The 24,511-nt window shown below is 43.7% G+C and overlaps 1 long non-coding RNA gene across 1 annotated transcript; it reads right to left on the bottom strand.

Moving 5' to 3' along the window:
• Positions 1–14,443: 14,443 nt before the first annotated feature.
• Positions 14,444–16,555, bottom strand: LOC123459222. The gene is made up of 3 exons (XR_006636107.1): positions 16,438–16,555; positions 15,714–16,103; positions 14,444–14,634 (listed from the first exon to the last, which is right to left on the bottom strand). It is a non-coding gene; the product is annotated as an uncharacterized LOC123459222 (long non-coding RNA).
• Positions 16,556–24,511: the final 7,956 nt, after the last annotated feature.

Genomic DNA, 24,511 nt, shown 5'->3' with positions numbered 1-24,511 from the left:
AAAAATGTATAACCAAAGATAAAAAATAGCTCTTTATTATTAAGATTAAATGTTATGTATATGTTTCTGATAACTCTGCTAGCATCTCATCTGTTTTACAAGCCATGTTAAATACTACTGTGCCATTTAATGAACAGTTCTGAAAGAAAATCTCAGCCAGCATATCCTCAGATGGTCCTGAGATGATCCAAGCCTGTCTACCTGGATTCCCTCGACCTACAAAAAGACCAGTTTGCTGTGTGTTCACTTCTCAGTAACTCCTTACTTTTATTCTTTCTTTCCAAAGTTATCTTTCAAGATTATCTTCCTACACTCTGGGGTACATTAAAATAGTTCCCCTCTCTAGGAGAGATTCTCTAACTGCAACAAGTCTCCACTTCGTGTCCCATTCAGCAGGAAGTAGTAAATGATCTGATGTCTTCGACCCAGCCCCCTAAAGCAGTTAGAGTGTCTTCTCATGAGAGGGAGAAATAAAAGGGAAATAGACTGTCTATACCATACATTCCTGTTGTCATAGATAAAGTTTACTTAAAATAAGTTTATTTAAAGTTCCTCAAATAAAATTATAGAGCTTGATTGAAATGCCATACAGATTAAAAGTTCTAGGACCTCCCTTTTATGAGGGAATTGCCATCCTTACATCTCCTGTGTCTACTAACAGTCCAGAGGGATTATTCTGGCACTCTGCCTCAGAGGGGGGTATTACTCTTGCATCCATTTCCGGCCTTGGACTGTGTCTATTAGGCCCTGATATGCTCCCTCCTCTGACTCTTGAACCAGTATGCAACCAAACTGCTATTATCAATGACTCCTTTATATATACTAAAGCCCCTAGTAACTCCTATCTTGCTTGTTCCACGGGGCTGACTCCCTTTATTGTCAACAAGGACTTTTTACAGACTAAGGACTATTGTGTTGTAGTTATAGTTTTGCCACGATTTTTCATTCATGATTCTGAAAGTTTTACAACTACTATAGATCAAGGCATTGCCATTAGACCAAAAAGAGAGCCTTTAACTGCCCTCACCCTGACTGTGCTCCTGGGACTTAGTGCTGCAGGGGCCGGGACAGGTATTGCCTCGCTGGTAACCTCCCAACAGCATTTTCCACAACTCAGTGCCTTAGTGGACAGAGATCTTAACCTCATACATGAGGGGATACAAGATCTCAAAGATTCTTTGGCCTCACTCTCTGAGGTTGTACTTCAAAACCGGAGAGGGCTAAATTTGGTGTTCTTAAAGGAAGGGGGACTCTGTGTAGCCCTCAAAGAAGAATGTTGTTTTACTTAGATAAGACTGGGCTAATACAAAATAGCCTTGATAAAGTTAAAAGAAATCTAGAGGATAGAAAAAGGACTCGAGAACAACAAGAATCTTGGTATAAAAATTGGTTTTCCACATCTCCCTGGCTAACTACTTTGCTTCCCAGTGTTTTAGGCCCTTTTGTTGGATTCCTTTTGCTTATCTCCTTTGGCCCCTGGGCCTTCAGACGACTAACCAGTTTCATTAAGAGTCAGGTAGATTCTGCAATCAAGCCGGTGGAAGTCCACTACCTCGCCTCGCCACAGAAGAAACATCTGCCGCTGACCCGCCAAAAGAACAAGACAACCCCCCATCTCGACCCTTAGACTTTACCTCCCTGCAAAAACCCACCCTGGGGTGGAAATTTTGGTCCTGCCCCTCCAAATAATAACTCAGGTCTCCGCGACCCCTCATACTAATTGGCTACCAAACATATTTCCTCCAGGATCCTTATGGGGCATTGACGGTCTTGTTGAGAGCAAAATGCGTTACATTTCCACAAAGTGAGTGGTCTGGTAAGTCAGCGACGGAATGGGTGGCTAAGTCTCGACCCGCCTAAGACAGGACGACCTCGCCGAGAGGAGGCCGATCCAATGACGGGTAAGGGTCCAGCACTGCCCTTCTAACAGGCTCAGACCATTTGTGCCCCTTGTTCTAAGGTCAATCCAAATGACTTTATCAAAATCAATGACCTATGAGTAACAGCGCTCAATCTACTCTGGGGAACGCTCGCCTCTCTAATGTCAGGTTGCTGTCAGGTTGCTCCTCTGAATCCATTTTTACTCTTAAACAAAAATAATCGGCCACCAAAACAAGCCCTTCTTTGGGACATCATTAAGGGGTCGCGGTAACCTCCCTATCCTGGTCCTTGTATACAGAGGAGGGGGAGATGTTGGAGACGAGGAGATGAGCCCTGAACAGATCTTTGCCCTGAAATAACCTCTGCCCTGAGATAACTTCTGTCCTGAGCAACTTCCAACCTTTCCTCATCCCCCCACCCTGCCATACCTAACTGATTCCATCCCCTCACCCCGCCACACCTAACTAATTAACATCCTGCCTGGTGACTGAAGAGACCTGAGAACTATACCGTGAATTCTTGGAATAACTGCAAACTGTCCTAGGCCAAAGGCCAAGAAGATTCTGTAACTTTCCACCACCTGCCTCCTCCAGCCCCCCCCCCTTTCACCCAAGACCCTAACCCTAACCCTTAAAAAGGCCGCTGTGGCTCAATAAAATTGGACTCTTGACAAGTGTACATTTGCTTGAGTCTCTTCCTCTCTCTCGCCCATCTTATTTCAGGTTGGGGTCCTCCTCGCCCCCACGAATAACGAGGTCCCGCGGGTCGGGACAGGGAAAGATGGCCAAACATGTCCATTAAGAATATTATAAACTTCCAGTTTTAATGAATGAAAACAGGACAACTAGTCCATTTGTTTCAGATATATTCAGATACATAACTTATAACAATTATTATCATGCAGTATTTGGAACATACTTACATTAAATTGATTTTTCTTGCTTATCTGAAATTCAAGTGGAACTAAGTATGCTATTGATAGTAAATCTGAGACCTACACACTCCAACAAATATGGCCAGTTGAAGGGAACGTTATGATGGATACTGTGATGGGAAATGGTAGGAAAAAATCAACATGCATTAATGTAAAGGTTTCTGTTATATGTGGCAGACCAGTGAATTAGTCACTTTTCTCACTGCTATAATAAAATCCTTGACAGAAGCAACTTGAGGGAGGAGAGATTTTATTGAGTCACCGTGGGGAGGCATAGTAAGTGGCCATTGTGGTGAAGTGGCAGAGTGAGCATTGTGGCGGGGAGTGGTGAAGAGGCATTGTGAGCAGCCATGTGGAGAGGCAGGAACTTGCAGCTTGGCCACGGGGCTTTACTAAACCACTCAAGGATCACCTCTGTGGTCTATGTCCACCAGCCAGGCCCTATGTCCTGAAGGTTTCACAACTTCCCACCACCTCCATTAGCTGGGAATCAAGTGTCCAATACATGAGACTATAAGAGACATTTCAGTCTAAATTCAAACAACCAGCAATGAGAAAACCTGAATCCAAATGGGTAATATTGTATCCCAGTACTCTGCTCCTTCACCTCTGAAATAGAGGATGTAACTAGATTATTCATCAGTAGACCTTTAGTGTTAATCTTCTGAGATCCTCCCAAGGCTGCAGCCCGATTCTGTATGCACAAGAGTGTCTTGAAAAACATGTAGAATGAAGATGACCAATCTAATCTTTCAGATCTCAACCCAGAAGAACTATGATGAAGATATACCCAGTTCCACCACATTAGTTTGGCATGTTTGACAGCAGTACCCCCTCTCCAAGACTGCTTAGATTAGCAACTGTGTCCTGGAGCCAAAATGAGCTGGAATCAAGCCCTGGATTTGGTTACCTAACAGCATATAGTTAACCTCCTTTGCAAAATGGAGACAAGATTGCCCTCCATGACAGGATTAGTCCCAAGGAATGAAGTCAGCTGACAGTTTCCAGCTACATATACCTCCAAACTGAGTCCATCTGCTTAGAAGGCAGTGCCAGCTCATCACAGGACATAGTCAGTTCCTGTATGAGCAGACAGTCTTGACCTGGAATTCTCACTGGGCTAAGAGTTTCCTGAGCTTTCTGTAGTCCAAGGACCTTTCTACTTCCATATTCCTCTCTTCATAGATAACAGACTTAGATAGTGTCCTAAGCAACTGTCCATACCCCCTTATTTTGACCTTACCATTTCATTCATGGGTATACTCTTCTATACATGTCTACCATGTCCAACTATGTCTTGGCATGTTCCTCCTGGACGATACTACTGAAGTCACACCAAGCCTTGGCATCCCATCTTTCTGTCTCAATTCTCTGATTTTTGTGTGGGGAATTTTCAGGACCTTTGCATTTGATCTCACCAATAGCAATTACAGAATGATCAAATATGATCTTGTTTTAAGTTGATTATCTCAGGTAGCTTGTAAAGCAACTAAGATGCCACCTAACCACAGGTGATCCTATTTCAGAAGCATCCACAGAGGCTATTTCCCTTGGTACAGCAGTTGTTTTCTCATGTCTGGGACAAAACACCCAACATGAAGCAGCTTGTGGAAAGAAAGGATTTATTTTTGGCTCTTTGTTTGGGGGAGAAGTTTCATCATGGCAGGGAAAGCATAGCTGGAGCAAACAGCCAGGCATTACATCTCTACGGCAACAGGAAGGAGAGAGCAAGCAAGCTAGCACTGGCAAGTGGGAATAGACCACAATACTCCATAGCAAGGCTGTACATCCCAAAGCCTTCCCAAATAGCATCAGCTGGGGATTGCTTAATCACAAACACATGAGGCTATAGACAACATGTTACATTAAATCATCACATTATGGCTACCAGCTTTCTTAATTCTGGTCCTCTCAGAGTTGTAAAGGGAGACAGGCCTTGGGTCCACATAGGCAGTTCATTTGGAAGGTGATTCCAGCACAAAAGGGAGAATATAGGCAGTTAGACAGGGAAGGAAGAAAAGCCAACCCAGGCTGTGCCACTGCGTATGAACCTGAAATCAGACTCACTGATCCTCCAAGTGTCCACAGGGTTAAAATGAGCTAATGAAAGAAAACTGGGGCATTTGTTACCAGTTCTCCTCTCATTCTGGTTAAAGGTTGCTCTGAGGATATTAAATCCCAAGTGCTTTTTTTATTCCTTTTGCATTTTTTTAATTGACAACTTCCATGATTGTAAACAATATACCATGATAGTTCCCTCCCTCCCCCGACTTTCCCCTTTAAATCTCCACTCTCCATCATACCCCTCCCCTTCTCAATCAGTCTCTTTTATTTTTATGTCATCATCTTTTCCTCCTATTATGAGGGTCTTGTACAGGTAGTAGCAGACAATGTGAGGTCATGGATATCCAGACCATTTTGTGTCTGGAGGAGCACGTTGTAAGGAGTCCTACCCTTCCTTTGGCTCTTATATTCTTTCCACCACCTCTTCCACAATGGACCCTAAGCCTTGGAAGGTGTGACAAAGATATTTCAGTGCTGAACACTCCTCTGTCACTTCTTCTTAGTACCATGGTGCTATCTGAGTCATCCCAAGGACACTGCCATCAGAAAAGAGAAACTTCTCTAATCAAAAGTGAGAGTATCATTAATATATGCACATGAACATTAAGAGAAGTGCTTACTGGGCATTTTGATGAGCATAGTATATACATTTAGCCAGACAGCAGAAGACATTACACCCCTAGGGCTCATGACTACCCCATTGTAGGTTTTCAGTATCAGGGATATATTCTATCCCATGGAGCAGGCCTCCAGCCAAATTAGAGGGTGGCTGGTTTTCGCCCATAACAGACATGCCACTGTTGCACCTGTAGGCTCATTTGGCCTGGCTGGCCAAATCTAAGGCTTGCAGTGTCCACTGTTGAGTGTCTTTACTGGTGATTTATCTCTCTCCCATTGAACTGCATGCACATTAGCGTTTTCCAGCTTTCTGTCAGCTGGTCTACATGGAGGAGGTTTTCAACTCAGTTCCAGCAGGATTTCTCAGTGGCCTTACAGGCCAAGTATGTGGAATCTTCAGCAATAGGGTCTTACCATCTATTCCTGGTGGGAAACCAAGGACCTCAGCAATGGTCTGTAATGTTTTGGGGGCATCAGGAGCCTTCCTGGCCAAAAACCAACTAGAAAGAATCCCATCCCTGGCACTGAAAATTTTCTAGTAACAATCTATGGCTTCTTAGTGTTCCATTGTCCAAAAAAGTAGTTTTCCATATGACTTATTTATATCCTCTTAAATTTTGATTAGCCCTCCCTCCACCTTTCCTTTACTCAATCTCCTCTGACCTCACTTGGGCCTTTTCACCCCCATTTATCTGTTCTACTTACACATATACAATGCCATCCTATTAAGTCCCCCCTCCCTTTCTATTCCCTTTATATCTCCTTTCTAGTTTACTAGTCTCTGCTACTGAGTTTTCTTCCTACTTACACAGAAGTCCAATAATTTGTAGCTAGGATCCACATATGAGAGAAAACATGTGACGTTTTGCTTTCTGGGCCTGGGTTACCTGGATTACCTCACTTAGTATAATCTTTTCCAGAAAGGCAAGGCAACTCTGGATGATATCTGAGCAAGCCCTGGTCCTGAAGGAAAGCCTGTAGGTAAACAAGTAGAGAAAGGCAAGGGCTTGAGGTTGGACTTATCAGCAAGAAGAGAGTTTACATGGAGTGGTTACCCACTTTAATCCCAGCACTCAGGAGACAGGCAGGGGATTATGAGTCAAAGGAAGCAAAGCAAGATGCTGTGTCAAAATAAACAAAAATATCTAGGAATGGAGACTGTCCACTCCAAGTATGCAAAATCCCGAACTGGATCCCATCCATCTGAAGCATCTGCCACACATGGCACTAGAGCCACACTTCTAACCTTAGCTACTTAGATTCCTGGGTGCACATGGAGGGCAAAATAGGATGCCAAGGCCCAGAGTAGCTGAGAAAATGCTAGAAGCATGGGCTTTCTTGGAAGAGTTATGTGTGGGGGGGTATATATTCTTTATTTTTAAAAGGGGGATATTATATACTGGAATGCAAATGCCATATGGATTTTTGAAACAAAGTGTGAATGTCTGATAAAAATCCTCATGCTTGACACTACCCACTTTGTCTCCTTAGAGCCTCTTCCAGCCAGGTAGAAAATTCTGATAGGAGGAACAGGGGGCATTCAGGCCACCAGAGTTTTCAAGTGGGAGAATGCAATGGCCTGATTTGTTGGGTTGAATGTGATACTGCAGCAGAGAGAATATGTCTTGGGGGATTAACTGAGGCCCTGAGTATAATGTACACTGTGGGCATAGTAGTGACAGCAGATGGACAGAGCTTCTCATTCCAGGGCCTGGAAGGAGTCAAAAAGTCATTCTACAATTAGCATTGAAGTAGAATTTTGAGGTCCACTCTGAGCAGAGTGCCACAAAGGAATATATGCAGGATACAAACTAACCCAGGCTGAGCAGACCTTGATCATTCTTCAAGGAAATGCCCTTGGACAGGAGCGCTGAAGGAAGATGTGTGAACTAAGCAAGGGAATGAAACAAAAAGGCATCAGTTTGTGCAAAAGCCAGAAAGGAAAAAGGAGCATGGGAACAGGAGGAAGGGAGAGGCGTGGCCAGGTGCCAGGAAAAGGGCAAAGGTCATTTGGAATAGGCCTGGACCATATCTCAGGAGTCAGCCAGACAGAGTGAAGAGGGACCCTGCAGGTTTAGATGTGGGCACTCTACAATTAGACCTGCAGCTTTGAGAAGACCACTTTGCTCCAGTGCACAGAGTAACATGAGAAAGGATGGGTGTTGAGGAATCAACAGGAATGTTAGCCTAGAAAGAATGTTAGTGTCTTAAGCCACGGAACAGAAACAACCAACAAATACAGAAGGAAACAAATAACTTCAGGTACCCTTAGAATTGACAGGGGCAGGTGAGGACCAAGACACAAGGATTGAATCAAGATGGACTCCCAGGGCTTGTGTCTGAACAACTGGTGTGTTTGTCAGTTTTGTAAGGAGAAATGGTTGATTTTTGCTAAGTGCTTTGCAAGTTCCACAATTGATTGGTCCCATTGTTTGGAGCCTATGATGAGACAATACATCATGGCTAAAGAATGTGGCAGAGCAAAATAGCTCACCTCAAGGTGGATATAGCAGTTACCTCTTCATTGCTGGGAGAAAACACCTAACTACAAGCAGCTTATGGAAGGAAAGTATTATCACAGTCTCCAGGAAAAGTTTCTTCATGATCATGAAAAAATGGAAGAGTAAAAAATGGGCATCACATCTTGTCACATAAGCTGGGCGAGAGTGAACGAGCTCTGAGCACCCAGTGCTCACAAGATTTACCCTCCCACCCCCGCCATCTCCACCAAGGCTCCACCTCCCAAAGGCTCCACCAGCTGGTCTCTAAGTATGAGCCTTAATCACATCACATGAGGCTATGAGGGACATGTTATATTCAAATCAACCACAGTGGGAGAGCAGAGAAACAAAGGAAGAGGGAAAGAGTGGCATTTTACCATTCCTTTTAAGAGTAGAGCTTCAATGACTGTAAGACCTCCCATTAGGTTCCACTTCCCATAAGCCTCACACTAGGGAAGAAGCCTTTAGCATTTGGACCTTTGATAGATATCCAAGAGCCAAACAATAGCAGAAGTTAAGAATATTTAATAAGACAGAAAATATTAGTGAAAAATCAGGCTTAAAAAATATATCTTTTTTTTTTTTTCTATGTTGGCTACAAAGTATCTGTGATTCATCCAGAGGAAAATGTTTGCTGTGAAAAGGCCTGAGTAGAACTTCCATAAAGGTCAAGGGCTTGCCATCCTGCCTGATGCCTGGGCTAAGTACCTGGAGGGCATGGGAAGTGGTGTCTATGCTATTAAGTGGCAAGGTCCACAAGATTGAAAAATGTCCTCAGGCAGAATCTATGGTAGCCTAGCAGGCATGGGTAGGGTGCATGGATTGAATGGCCTGGAATTGATGAAGGTGTATAAGATGGGGGAATTTTGAGGAAGAAGGGCCCTCAGTATCTTCTGAAATATTGGCTCTTATAAAAACTGGAGCAGTGCAGGTCTGTGGGGAAATAGGCTGCTCAAAGGTGACTTCAGTTTCCGATTTTGTGCTACTTCTTTAAGATATGAGAGACTTAAATATGTCCTATGCTTCTTTAATGAAGTTTCTATCAACAACAGCTCACATATATGATGACAGCCCAGTAATATATCACTTAGTGACATTTTAGCCATCCTAGCTTATGTAAGTAAATTCCATAGTGCCTGCAAAAATTAGAAAATGACCTAATGGCACATGCCCATTGTTATATCAGCATGTGTAGTCAGCCAGGAGAGAAGACGTAAAAGTAGCACTCCAGAGAAGGATGGTCAGAAGTGAGAGGCCCAGACATGCCAAGCTCATGGCATCTCTGTGGAACACTGTCCTCTTCCTAGGCCTCCCTGTCGACTGTTCTTATCCCCTCACTCTACCCTGTTAACATGCTGTACTTCCCCAGTACAGATGGACCTCATCTAAGCAAGTGAAGGTCTGAAGAGACTAAAGCCTGACCTCACCTAAGCAAGAGGGATTCTGTAGTAGACTTGAAATGCCTTATCAGCTCCTGCCTGGGTCCCAGACAAGCCCAAACATTTTGGATTTGCTAGCTTCATTGCCCACCAACTGGCCTGGCCATGGGTGTAGGACTTCTTTTTCTATGACTCCATCATCCCTTGGCTTTGAACTGGCATGAAATACAACATAAACTGTACAGAATCTGCTAGGTGGGAGCTCAGCTCTTCTGGCACTAGAAACTACCCTTGAAAAAAGGCTCAGACACAGGCAGAAATCCTTCTAACAAGATCAGTTTTCTTGTTCTTGGAGGACAATGACCAAAAGCTGAACCTTAGCTACTGGCATCTAAGAAAAGGCATAAAGGGAAAGTGCAAGATGGTAGGCTTTGGAGAGCCCCAGATGTTGCTGGCATCCCTGGTTCCTGTACCTGTCCTCCTCTGTTCATCAAATCTATGTCAATAAAGATAACCACTGATCTCAGAAGGCACTAGAAGGCTCTGAGAGCAGCTGAGATGTGAGCGGCACAGCTCAGCCAGCATGTCTTCCATGAGCTAGCATTTATCAGCTGCTTAGTGAAAATAGCAGGGGAGAAGGTTGGCAGGTGACAAGCCTTGCTAGGCTTGGAGCCCTCCTGGAGGAGGGGTCTATGCTAGGGCAAGGCAGATGGTAGCATTTCACACCTTTATAGGACTTCTTTATCATATCTGCCTCAGCTTTAGAAGAGACATGGGATGGTTAGGATGTAGAGTTAGAGAGTTAAATGGTTTTTCAATGTCTTCTCTGATAATTTCATTTGTATGTATATCATGTATTTTGATCATATTCACCCTCCATTGCCCTCTTATTTTTTTTAATGAAATTTTTACTTTTTACTTTCTTAATTGACAACTTCCATAACTGTAAATGATATCCCATGGTAATTCCCTCCCTCCCCCCACTTTTCCCTTCGAAATTCCACTCTCCATCATATCCCCTCCTCATCTCCTTTATTTACTGTAGTCTCTCCTTTATTTTGATCTCATGATCTTTTCCTCCTGTTATGATGGTCTTGTGTAGGTAGTGTCAGACACTGTAAGGCCATGGATATCCAGGCCATTTTGTGTCTGGAGGAGCACATTGTAAGGAGTCCTACCCTTCCTTTACCTTTTACATTCTTTCCACCACCTCTTCTGCAATGGACCCTGAGCCTTGGAAGGTGTGACAGAGATATTTCAGTGCTGGGCACTACTCTGTCACTTCTTCTCAGCACCATGGTGCCTTCTGAGTCATCCCAGGTCACTGAAAAGAGAAGATTATCTAATCAAAAATGAAAGTAGTATTAATATATGGGTATAAACATGAAGAGAAGTGCTTACTGGGCAGTTTGATGAGCATAGTAAATACATTTAGCTAGATAGCAGAAGACATTACACCCCTAGGGCTCATGACTACCCCTGTTGTAGATTTTCAGTATTAGGGATGTATTACCTCCCATGGAGTGGGCCTCCAGTCCAATTAGAGAGCGATTGGTTTCCCCCATAACAGACATGCCACTATTGTACCCGTTTGCTCATTTGGCCTGGCTGGCCAAATATAAGGTTTGCAGTGTCCACTGTTGAGTATCTTCACTGGATGTGGTATAGCTTTTTCCAGCTTTCTGTCAGCTGGTCTGCATGGAGGAGGCTTTCAGCTCAGCTCATCAGGATTTCTTAGTCCCTTCCCCATCCCATTAAGCCCCTTCTTGCCATCTAAGCTCCTTCCTGCTATCATGTCTTTTGTGATCCTGCTGAGTAATTAGAGTTACTTTCACGTGTATGGGTGTTGGTTATTTACTGTAGTATGACATAAGCAACCAGGGGCTACACTTCTAAAGAATATAACTTCTCCTCCCCCAGCAACCATTAACTGCCAACAGCTCCTCTGGGAAGAATGGGGTCTCATGAGCCCCTCTCCATCTATGATGGAATGTTGACAGGCTCAATCTTGTGCAAGAAACCACAACTGCCGCGAGCTCATGGGTGTCCAAAAGATAGCATTCCATAGCACTCTTCCCCACCCTCTGTCTCTTACATTCTTTCTGTTCCATGACCTTTGTGGGGATCCCATTTAAAAGAAGTCCCATTTAAAGCAGAGAATACAGTAGTCACTTAGGCTCAGCACTTTCACTAGCTATGCATCTCCATACTAACCTCTGCCTACTGCCGAAAGAACGTCTGTGATCAAGGCTTAGAGAAGCACTGACCTGTAGTTAGTGTGTCTTTCCACTAGACATCACAACAGTACTATGTCCTCCACTCCAGGGCCTATGACCTTCCCAGCTTTTACCTATGTTTACATAGTACCAGGCATGAATTCCCTCCTGTGGAGCAGTTGGGCCTCAAATCTAATCAGAAGGAAGTTGGTTATCCCCACAAAAGTCATGATATTCTTGCAAGTATGGTACACTTGCCTGGAAGATTGATTATAGCACACAGGGACCATAGATGGTTAAGACCCTTGATGACTTTTTTTCTCCAGCAGCTTACATAGTACTTTCCACCATTATGAAAGCTAGCTGGCAGGGAGAAAGCTTCAAGCTCAGTTCCAGCTCAATTTCTCTATGTCCTACAACCAAAGCATGAGGATGTGGTGGTGTCTAACAATAGGGATTTATGATTAATTTTTTGTGGGTAACCCAGAACAATGGTGGGAGCTTATATTGTGTTAGGGGCTTCTGTGGTCTCTGTGACCAATGACTCATAGAGAGTTATCTCACCCCTGTCCCTGGGGTTTTCAAATAATAACCTCTGGTTTATAGGAACAGCTTTATTCACCTATGTAGATGGAGGAGAAGAATGCATGTTGGTTAAGTGCCTATGATAGTGGTACACTCTACCCTAGCAGTAGAGACTCCTCCATCTCCCTCCTGAAGTCCTGGAACTCACTCTAACCTTATCTGAGTAAGCAGGCATGTCAAATATAATAATAAAGCAATAACAACAATAGGAATTATTATTTCAAACTATGAGTTAAAGATAAATAATCTGGATGTGAAAAGTGAATTGGCTTGTTTTCAAGAATTATCGATTATTTATTTATTTATTTATTTGCCAGCAGAGAGAGATAGAGAGAAGAGAGACAGATAGAGAATGGGCATGTCAGGCCTCAAGCCACTGCAAATGAATTCTAGATGCAAATGCCACTTTGTGCTTCTGGCTTATGTGGGTACTAGGGAATATGAGCCTCCCACCGGGGTCTTTAGGCTTCACATGCAAGTGCTTAACCACTAAGCCATCTCTCCAGTCCCTCTACTCTTCAGTCATTTCAACTCGGGTTTCAGTTTTATTATTGTTTTCCTCTTTTTGCTACATGTGATGCAGGGTTGTTGTGGGGAATAATAGGAGATGCAGTGAAGAGTTTAGTGAGCCCCAAGGCATCATGAGGAACAGGGAGGAGTTTCCTCAGACAAATTTGGAGTGAGCACCAGGGTCTAATTGGGAAAAGAGGAGTCACTTCAAGCAAGGTTGGAGTGAGCAGCAATAGTTCATGAGGGAGAAGGAGGAGTCCTTCAGGTAAGGTTGATCTTCAGCCAAAGCAACATCTTTATCTCCAGAATGCTCCCCAAAATAATGTGATGACTAGTCTTATGTATCAATTTGGCTGACTCATGGATCCTAGATATGTGATACAGCATTATTCTCAATTTTTTTTTTTAAACTTGGACCCTAGGCTCAAGGTCGGCAAACAAGGAATCTGGTCCCTGTGAAGGTGTTTCTCAAATGAGAGTAACATTTAAATCAGTAAAATTTGAGTAAAGCACTTGTCCTCCTCAATGGAAGTGGGCCTCATCTAATCAGGTGAAGTTACGAATGGAATAAAAGCCTGATCTCACCTAAACAAGAAGGTCTGTTCTTAAACTTGAACTGCATCATCAGCTCCTTCCTGGGTCTGCAGACCACCACACCATTTTGGGCTTGCTAGCTTCCAAACTCATGGGAGCCAGATTTTTAATCTCTGTATATGCACACCTTACTAGTTCTGTTTTTCTGGAGAATCTTGACTAGTATACTGACAAAATTCTTTGATCATGAGAACCATCAATACACAAGAGGCAATCTAACTATGTAACTTGGATGGATAGCTAAGGAAGTCTTACAGAATCAAGGGCTTTTGCTGAATTGTACTTCTATTCTGGTCGTGGACAAGCCTACAGTGATGAGAAGGAGGGCATGGAACTCAAAGAGTAAGTCACAGGACTGCATGAGGGAGAGAGAAAGGGAGGAGTCACCTCAGACAATGTTGGAGTAAGTTCCAGGACTTCATGAGAACTAAGACCAGGCCCAACCTTGGGGGTTGTATTAGTTACTTTTTCTTTGCTTTGACCAAATACCTTACAAAAGTAACTCAAGGAAGGAAGGGATTATTTTGGCTCACACTTGGACAGGATACAGTCTATCTTGGGGTAGGAGGAGACATGGCAGCAAGACCAAGGAGAAAGTGGTTGCATTAAATCTGTACTCAGAAGCACAGAATGATGAATGCTGATGCTCAGCTCACTTTCTCCTTTTTTTTTAAAAAAATATTTTTTATTTATTTATGAGAGAGAAAGAGGTGGAGAAAGAGAGACAGAGAAAGAATGGGCACTCCAGGGCCTCCAGCCACTGCACATGAACTCCAGACACATGCACCCCTTATGCATCTGCCTTACATGTGTCTTGGAGAGTAGAACCAGGAACCTTTGGCTTCGCAGACAGACAACCCAACCACTAAGCCATCTCTCCAGCCCACTTTCTCCTTTAAAAAAAACATTTTATTTGTATTTATTTATTTGAGAGAGAGAGATACAGAAATAGGCAGGTAGAGGTAGATAATGGGCATGCCAGGGCCTCCAGCCACTGCAAACAAACTCCAGATGTGTGCATCACCTTGTGCATCTGGCTTACGTGGGTCCTGGAGAATCAAACCAGGATATTTTGGCTTTGCAGGCAAGTGCCTTAAATGCTAAGCCATTTATCCAGCCCCCCACTTTCTCCTTTTTACATAGTCTAGGAGTCCTCAGGCCATGGGATAGTGCTACCCACAGTCAGTGGATCCTTCTATCTCTAGTAACCTAATCTAGAAAACCCCTTCCCTGACATGCTCTGAGATTTATTTTCAGGATGATTCTAAGTCACTCCAAGTTGACAGGGGGAAGAATTTCTTCTTTCCAAGATGCACTGAGTCCTTGTTGTTTTCCAGACATTGTGCTAGGCACTGGGGACAAGAACAACAGTGAATTTCAGTGATTTTACATTATAGTCTAGGCAAGCATTCAATGTATTTACCAAGACGACAGAAAAAAAAGTCTTAACATTTCCGAGATGTCAAAATGAAAATTTTATCTCAGAGTAAACAAAATATGAGAATGGTAATAGTAATATATAAAGGTCCACTCTATGGTTGAGGATTTGGAGAATCAGGCCAGGTACCCAAAAAAGTGTATACAGCTTCTCAGGAGCAGGGCTAGGATTTGAACCTAGACTCTGCAGTCTGTGTCCATAATCTCAAAAAGTCTACAGGAACTGAAATTAGAGGACAGCTAATTCCAAGTTTGCCCTTTGTCCTGCATCCTGATGAGCAGCCAGTAGCTCCTTCCAGAAATCTCAGTGGCTATCAGTCAATTTGGCTGTGCCCACTGAAATCTGTCATTTGCATTTTTTCACTTGTGCGATATACACATATGTGTATGCCCTTGAGCTTGCCTGCAGTGGGATCCACTCACCTACATTGGTCAGAGACAGAAGTCCCATTCTACACTTCATCCCTTTTCTGCATGCTATTATTTTGGCAGGAGTTCTTACTGATCCTGGAAGTTGCTTGCTTGTTTTTTTCAAGTTCTGGCAATTCCTCCATCTCTGAGTAACAGGAGGGAGTGGCCACAACCAGCTGTTTATGTAGGTTCTAGGGATTAACTCCATCCTTCTCAGGGCCCCATGCTAGTGCAGGAAACATTTAACCAGTGAGCCCTCTTTCCAGCCCATTTGCTTTTTTTTTTTTTTTTGGTTTTTCGAGGTAGGGTCTCACTGTAGCCTAGGCTGACCTGGAATTCACTATGGAGTCTCAGGGTGGCCTCAAACTCACAGCAATCCTCCTACCTCTGCCTCCTGAGTGCTGGGATTAAAGGTGTGCGCCACCATGCCAGGCTCCATTTGCATTTTTTGAGAAATTAAAATAAAATCTATAGCAATTCATGACTCTGTCACTTCGTCAGATGACAAAATAAGCAACTGGCCAGAATTGAGAGAGCTTTGTGCTGTTGACTGGATATACTGAGAGAACATCAAATTACTTACCTTTATCAGAGTACAGCTCTCTGAATTCATTCAATAAGCAATCATCACCACTTGCCAAACACAAAACAGCTGGAAAATAGGGAAGAGTCAGAGAACATGTGGAACTGAGGACATCTAATGGAACTTCTAAAACGTGAGAGCAAGTGGAAGGGCCCCGAGGAAGCGCACCGTAGGTTTTAGATGTTTTCTTCTGTGGGTGATGGTTTGTCCATGAGTATTCAAGACATCCTGGTTTATTTCACCTTGGCAAAGTGATGACGCTGACACTCCAGTTCCCATGGAAACCAAACAGGGACAGGAGGAACAAGAGGCCCCTCAAGGCCATCTGCACCAAGGGCAATAGAGGCAAAGCCCGTCCAGAGGGCCTGGGCGCCACCAGCCCTTTTTGCTCTGAGAGAGAAGCCCAGTCTAAGAGACCTTTCTCTAGGTACCCGCCGCCTCCGCAACCTGCCCAGAGTCTGGTTCCGGGGAATGCACCAAGCCGGTTCCCTGCCCGCCCCCAGCCGCCAAGCCTCCAAGTGCGTCATTCATTATCCGCTTCAGGAAATGACCTCCCAGGAGTCAGAGCCCTGGAGGGCCATCGAAAAGAAGCAGGCTCAGCCGGCCTGGAGCCGAGCGGGGAGGGGGGAGTCGGGGGGAGGGAGTGGGGGGGGGGGCAAAGCCCTGCCCTGCCCGCAGGCCAAGCCCAGAGCCCTTGCGGAGCGTCCCCTCTGCGCTGGCTTACCCCTCCTGTCCCGCAACTGTGCAACACCTTCCTGTTTCTCAAGCAAAGATCCTTCTTCCACATACCCAGGATTCTCGGGAAGAGGAGGGGCTGGCTATTTTCTAGGAACCCCTTTATCATGTCTGTTAATTCCAGCTGCGTCCAGTCTTCAGCTGGGGAAAGTCCGTCTCCATTAAAACTCAGGTGCATACCGAGATTCAGAACTCCAAAACCATCAGCACTACTGGAAAGAGTCCTCCCAAGGCAATCCCACTCCTTCTGGTCTTGGCTTTAAATAAGATCCGAGATTTTCAGAGTCCTTCAATCTGAATGAATGCGACACAACTAAAGTTCAAAGGAACCTGGGTCTCTCCCAGACTTGGCCCTATGGACTCACACCTGAAGCTTGGGAGAATGTGAGGCTATAGAAGACCCCGCCTGCCAAAGAGGAGGGGTCATGACTTCCCTTATTGCTAGAACCATGGCTTAGGAGGTTTAAAAACCAAACCAGAAAGTCCGGATCTAAACAAAAGTGTTTGTTGCACTGGGAAATAAAGATTATTCTTTTTTAATATATATTTTATTTATTTATTTGAGAGAGAAAGCGGGGGAAGGGGGGAGAGAGAGAGAGAATGGGCACACCAGGGCCTCCAGCCACTGCAAACGAGCTTCAGATGAATGCGCCACCTGTACATCTGGCTTATGTGGGTCCTAGAGTATCAAACCGGGATCCTTTGGCATTGGAGGCAAACGCCTTCACCGCTAAGCCATCTCTCCAGCCCAATAAAGATTACTTTTTATTGCTTGGGGCTCAAGTTCCTAATTGTTTGACTTGGATCACCAGTTTCTGCCCAGCATGAAGTAATAGCGGTTGGGCTATAATTACTCATTACCAGGGGATGGTGCAGTCCTTGAACTGAGGAGGAAAGGGGCCTAAACTCAGCATGCAGACAGCTTAATGAAGAAGTCCTTCTCCTGCCTTGCAACCTAGGGCCTCTGCTGAGAAACACAGCCCACTCAGGACCTCACAAGGAAACAGATCCACCAACTGGTTCTCCTCCCCACCCCTGATCTGCCTCCTGCAGCTCCCTCCACTGGTGTGGGACATGTTGCCAGAGGGTTTGCTACCAGAGCAGAGAGAAGGATGACTGACCTGGAAGACCAAACAGACATGGCACTGAGGAATGCCTTCCCACCCAACTCCATGCTTCTTCCCACTCAGAAGGACACACTCCATCTCTCTGATGGCCTTCCTGTGATGGTTATCCAGCACCCTGGACTAACTCAGGACCAACTGAGGGAAGGCTCCTTGTGTGTCCCAGCCCTGGTCCCAGGCCCCAGCATTTTATTGCCGTGCTCATAGGTGAGAAGTTCACAAGAACACAGGTAGATGGGAAAACACCTACTCAGTCCCTCTCTCTCTCCTACTTCTGTCTCAGATTCTCTGGCCCTGTGTCTCTATGCTGTTTCTTATTTGTCTTTTGCTATCCTGGATGTTACAGCCCTCACCCCATGCACCAAGGGCTGGTGCCCTCACATGCACCCCCTTTGTCCACCCTCTCTTCTCATGCCATCATTTTCCTCTGCCATCATGGAGTTTCCCCTCAATTCTGTAAGCCAAAATAAACTCCTTTTCCCACAAACTGCTCTTGGTCAGGTTGATTTCTTCCAGCAATGTGAATCTGACTGAAACACCACAAAGTGGTACAAGGAAGCCTCTCTTCATGTAAGGACACTGAGATGAGAGAACCACCACACCCTGCCCTGTGCCCTGAAAGCTAGCCACATCCCTCAGGAAGTGGATAGAAGATGCAAGTACTGTATAGCGCATGTTGGAGTTCAAGCCAGTGAAATTACAACTCAGGCTAAAAAAGAACAGAGACCAATGTTTGTAGCCCTCCCCATAGATGTAAGGCAATTCAGTTAATTTAGTGTACCCTAGCATATTCCAGTGACTCTGCTAAGTACTACACATGCACCATTTCTTACATTCCTTCTTGCTGTCTAAAGGGAATTATTTCCACTTTATCAAGGAGTAACAAAGTATAGGAGTTTTACTAATACCACCCACCAGGAGAATGTGGAAGGAGATTCACTGCCAAGATTGAGGCCAAAGTCTGATGGAAGTCAATAGACACCGACAGGATTCTAGGTCAAGATGGTTTCTTATAGCTTTTTCCTCACCTGCTACTGAGGAGAAGATGCAGCAAGACTCACAGTCTCCTTGCCCTCAGCAGTGTTGCAAATCCACCCTCTAGAGAGCTTTCCCAGAACAATCAATTGTACAGGCAGCTCACTAATTTGTCTCTTCCCTGCATCATCCTACAGGACCCTCACGTGCAGAACAAAGTTGGAAGTGTGTGAAATTGAAATGGTACCTAACATCTCCCTCTTTCAACCACCCAAAACAAGACCTTGGAGTTTATGCCTGTGAGTCTGGTCCTTCTGCATCTGGAGAGACTTTAAGCAAGGATCCACATATGGGATAAGGGCAGAGTGCACATCTTCAGCTTGCCAAGTGAATGCACATATTCATTTTCCAGTCCTAAATAACTCATGTGCAACTCCTGTTACTTCAAGAGGGACTGTGGCTCAGAAGACCTAGGTAGTCCTTCTAGAGACATGATGCTTCCAGGCAATGGAACAATAGCAATCTTCAAGAGTTGGGCTACTGCTGCCTACCATTGGTTTGGACTAGTTTCAGATACAAGCTGTGTCCCTCCCCCCCATTTCCTGTTTGGAAAATAAAGTAACTACACATAGAAGGGCTCCCAAATGAGGCAATGAGAAGTGTCATTATTAGTGGTTTGAAGTAAATGCTATTCAAGGCCAACTTCCAATGGGTGACTTCCATCTATCCTGCAAGTTTATCACAGAGACTTTTTTCCCACTGTTTTGGGCATGCCCATTTCATCCTCACTACCATACCTTTGGCAGCTGCTCCTAACATCAGGAAATAAACATGAGATTAAATGATTGCCATCCCTTGTTGGTTATGTCAAGGAACTCCAGAGCTTCCTGGAAGACAGCCACATTCATGGCACAAATTGCACAGTTTTGATGAAGATAGTAAGCTGGTATTGGAGGAGAGGTGGCAGGTATCCCTCTCCCCATAGGGCAAAACAGAGCAAAAGCAAAATGCATTTTGCCCTCATCTCGGCTGTAGCTCTCCGCAGTATGGATGGTGCCAAGTCTTCTGCAGAATTTAGGGATTATTTTTCAGATATTCTGGTTAGGACATGAGGGCTCCTCCTTTGTGAATGGGATTTGGTGCCCTATACAGTTCTTAATGGAGGAGGGAGCTCTTTTTTGCCCTTCTGACTCTGCCATGTGATGGTGCAGCATTCCTCCCTGGCAGTGCTCAAGGAACCATCTTGGAAGCAGAGACTGGGCCCTCACCAGACACTGAGCCTACCAGTGCCTTGATCTTCACCTCCAGAACTGTGAGGAAAATAAAATTCTATTCTTTATAAATAAAGATCTTCTGTGATGAATATTCACTGATTAAGGCTCCTGGGACCCTTATGAAACTACACAGGAAATCTTACACAGGACATTTGGGTTTTTAAAAATTCATTGGTATTCTTTGAAATATGTAATTCATATTTCTTGGTCTCACTTCTCCCTAATCAGTGCCAATTTTCTTCCAGCAACCAGGAAACAAATGTTGGGGAGGGATTACTTGTCTCTTCCCCGAGCTGCCAGCTTTCTTTCAAAGCCCTCTTCTATGATAGCTTTCCAAAGCAAGGGAGAATAAATAGCTACATTTTGGGGCTGGAGAAATGGCTTAGTGGTTGAAGCATTTGACTGCAAAGCCTAAGGACCCAGGTTCCATTCCCCAGTTCACATAAGCCAGATGCAAAAGGTGACACATGCATCTGGAGTTCATTTGCAGTGGCTAGATGTCCTGGCATGCCCATTCTCTCTCTCTAAAACAACAAATAAATAACATACAAAGTAGCTACATTTTTCTAGGAGGGAATGTTGGCTTTAAGACAGTACTTTTCTTATTTAGGTTTTGTACTCAGCAGCAAGCACCTCTCATGGGACACTCTCCTTCGATAGGCCATTTTCTCTTCTCCATCTGGGACTAAGGCAGCTGAGCTCACCAGGTGGGTACGTGAATTCAGGGTCAGCTCTATGGACCTGGCTGTCCCACCTGTGGATCTAGTGAAGTATCTTGCTTCTGTTGGTCTCCTCTGAGCCATGTTCATCATTTCAGCTTTTGTGAGAACCATGAACTTAAAGGTGTTGGGCTTAGCATGAGCTATTGATAAAAAATACTTTCCTTACTTTTGCCTATTATAGCTCGAGAGGTAGTGTTCTTTAAGCTGGGTACTCAGAGTGAAAATTAATAAGCTGTAGATCAAACTATACGCATCCTTGGGCTTTTAGCTTAATGCTTTTCTATGTCCCTAACTGTGGGACATAGTAGAGGCTAGAGAGGTAAATACATGACAGAAAACAATGGTTACCATGTTACCCCGAGGGACTGAATTGCCTTGTGTGCTGTGCTTCATAGGATGTGGTCCCCAGACCACTTGCCTCAGAGCACTGTAACATGTGTGAGAAAAATATGGATCCTTGAGTCCCATTCCAGATCTACTGAACTGGGAATCCACATATTGTTATTTAGGGAAATTTTTATGCATATTTCCATTGGAAAACCCTGGTACCAGGGAGAACACAAACAGAGGAATGACATTCTCTGGTTTATTTTTTGGCTGCACTTTGTGGAGTGATTTTTAAAAGGGGAAATACAGAAAAGTGATTACCACAAGGTTACCAGTGATAAATTGTGAGGGTATGAACTAAGTCACATCCTGTAGGGGTAGAGTTAAGGCAAAGTGAATACGAGAGCTCTTCGAGGTTGGAGTGACTGCATAAAGAAAGAACAATTAGGAAAGAAAGTAGGTAAAGTTTAGGACAGAGAAGTATGAGTTGCCTTGGCCATGTTGAGTAGAGATCTTGTCTCCAATTTGAGAGATTTGAAAGGATGCTGGAGTGACAGTTGTGAAGCTTAGGAACCACTTCTGAAGACAAAGATCCCAATGCATGGGAAAGGTACTCCTTGAACAATGGACCAGGGAGAATATAAGAGCAGAGAAAGAAGACAGAGGATGGAACTTTCAGAAACACCAACATTAAAGGACCAGGTGGAAAAAAACTTGTATAATGATTGGCTTATTATTTGTATGTGTGTGAGTGTCCATTTTAGATAAATTTATATCTTCACATAACAGAATGTCAGATAAGTAATGCTTAGTAGAGCTGGCTCTGTGAAGTATAAGTCCAAGTTATTTAATGTGTGCTCAGTAATCTCAATGAGAGGTATGCCATAGCCAGAGATACAAGCTCTAGTTTGGGGCATGGAGGGTAGGACTATGCCAGGGGGGAAAAACAGCTTGCGCTAGTTCAGGTGACAGGGATATGGCTGGACCCCATTCAAAGGATAAAGTCTGTGCATGCTAAGTAAAATTCTTTGAGCAAAATTTCCATGGGCAAGAAATACCAATAGCTGACCGTTTTTAGGTGTGAGAAAAGAAAAACAAAAGACTATTCGAAAGGACAAAGATGAAACTGACTTTTTTGTCCTTCACATTGGAGTGGGGACAGAAAGAGTATTTCTCTGAAATGTCTCCTGACTGGAAATAAAATGGATTTCATCATTCCTTGTTTATGTGTATGTAGTTGGTAATAATTCACAAAGTTTATTTATCCATTTATCCAACACTTCACTTCCCCCAGTAAATGTTTAACTGTGATTGTACTTTAAGAAAAATAAGAAGTTACATCAAGCTTTCCTGTGTGTCAGGCCCTATGCTAGGTACATTATTATATAAGTCTGCCTGCTTTGCCTAACCATATTATGGGATAAGTTGTTACCCTTATTTTATAGAAGAATAATATGAGGGATTGGAAGATAAAATGACTTTTAACCAAGGTCATCCATCTCATATGTAGTGAACCTAGGAGTCATACCCAGACAGTCTGGCTTCTGTGTGTGCTCTCTTGCCTATTATTTTATGCCAATTTTTGGTCATAGGACCTACTGCTTATTAATCAGTGGAACTATTTTAATTATACAGGCATTTTTGAATTTCTCAGAGGAAGCCAGGTGTAGTCAGTAACTATGAGCTGACATGGGGATTTATGATGAACAGCAATCAGTGAAGCAGAGTAACTCATACATGTTTCTTGCTTTTAGGTGATTTGGGCTTTATAAAATATGTGCATTTAATTACAAAGTTTTATACATATTTATCACATTAAATGGCTTTTACCTTTCTGGTTTTAACTAGATTATACATTTTCTGAGGTCAGAAAGTGCACATTCCCAATATTTGGAGCCCTAGCACAGGAAACCAGAGAAAGGCTAATGACACATTTCTAATGAATGAATGAGTCAGGTAATGAAGGGAAACTCAGAAGAGCTGCTTTTAGCTCACAAAATATTTTCAGTTATTTTCCAAATTGTCTGAGTTTGGAAACCAAATCTCAAGTATATTTTCAGGATTGTTTATTTCCCTTCAGACTATTTAAAGACACTAACTTCCAGAGATATCTAGTCATATAAATATGTTATTTTTTGAAAGTATCCTATAAGATCCAGAGAATTAGCAGCATTTTAACATATAAAAAAGAATAAAGTATTATTTATTATTGAGCTTATCCCTGAACTAAAAGTTGAGTCAACTGGGTGTTGATTATAGGTTAAAGTGATCCCAAATTCCCCTACTCTCCTGTTAGTATACAGAATGCTAATTTCTCTGTCTTGTTTCCATCTCTGTCTCTGCTTCTTTCTCTCTCTCCTCCCTCTCCTAGTTGCAAACTCAAGCCTACAAAACAATGTCTTATATTATGTATTAAGGAATAAATGTTAGTAGTCAAAGTGGTCAGAGACCCTCTGCTGAAAATCCTAAGATGATATCCACTCCTACAGATGGAGAATTTAGCAACGTTAAATACGTTACATACCCAGCAAGCACCTCATGAACTAGACAATAAGATGGATGGGAGGGCAGTGAGGGAATCAAAGGGTGGGAAACAGTAATCCGGACCCAAACGGCAATGGTACCATAAAATTCTACTTCCTAAAAGACAGACCAAATGGCTGAACCTTCACTAGACACTTACAGGAAACACCTGAACCACAAGACACCCGGAGAGGGTAGGATCAAAACTGACCTAAATCTCCTACATCTTCCCTCCCTCCCTCTCCCCCTCTCCCCTCTATCTCTCTCTTCTCTAACTCTTGTATATTAGTTATCTTTTTCCTCAATTTCTTAGTGGACACTGACCTGTAACCCCCACTTCCAGCTTGGGCCTACCATCCACAATGAGCTTTTGATCAGAGAAACCTACAAGGTTTCCCAAAACAATGACAGACTTCTGTCAGAGTACTTGATGACCCACCAAAGGCCAGTGGTAAGACCCTATTGCTGAAGACTCCATACGCAGCTGACGTGTAAAATGGAATGACATGCTGGAAGCCAGGAGAGAGTCAGTCCCCAGACAGTCAGTGTGTCTAGTGCCAGAAGGCACTACATAGGCGACTGGAGGAAATGACCAAGATCTGTCCAAGCAACACATTGTTTAACCTAATTAGCAACAAATAACAGGATGTGATGTCCACACAAGTGCAATAGTGGTACACAGCCATGGTGAGGAATCAATTGCTCTTGATTTGGCTAACTGATCCACTCAGTGGTACTAGACCCATAGCTGGAGCTGGGAAACAAGTCAGAACCACACCCAAACACAAGCCCACTCTACAATATCAAGCTACCATCAATCATGGGGTATAAGAGGGCCTAAACCTACCATACTGTCTATCAAAAAAGTAAGTCTTATCTCAATTTTCCGGGTGCTAACTTACTCTACATTGGAGAATCTGCTTCTCTTTTCCAGATAGATGCAGATCCTAAGAAGAGAGCTGCCCCAACATACCTCAAAAGGGGCCCAACTGAAACTAAGGACAACTGGCGAAATAAGCAAAGGTGATGTTTTCCTGTGAACCGGATACCAGCACAAAGGGGAAGGAGATCAACGCAGAGAAAAATCAACTCCTACCAAATCAGAGAGCCAGAGCCTC

The sequence above is a fragment of the Jaculus jaculus genome, chromosome 3 (assembly GCF_020740685.1).
Source record: "Jaculus jaculus isolate mJacJac1 chromosome 3, mJacJac1.mat.Y.cur, whole genome shotgun sequence".
NCBI classification, from domain to species: Eukaryota; Metazoa; Chordata; class Mammalia; order Rodentia; family Dipodidae; genus Jaculus; species Jaculus jaculus.
This window is presented reverse-complemented; position numbering and strand designations above follow the sequence as displayed.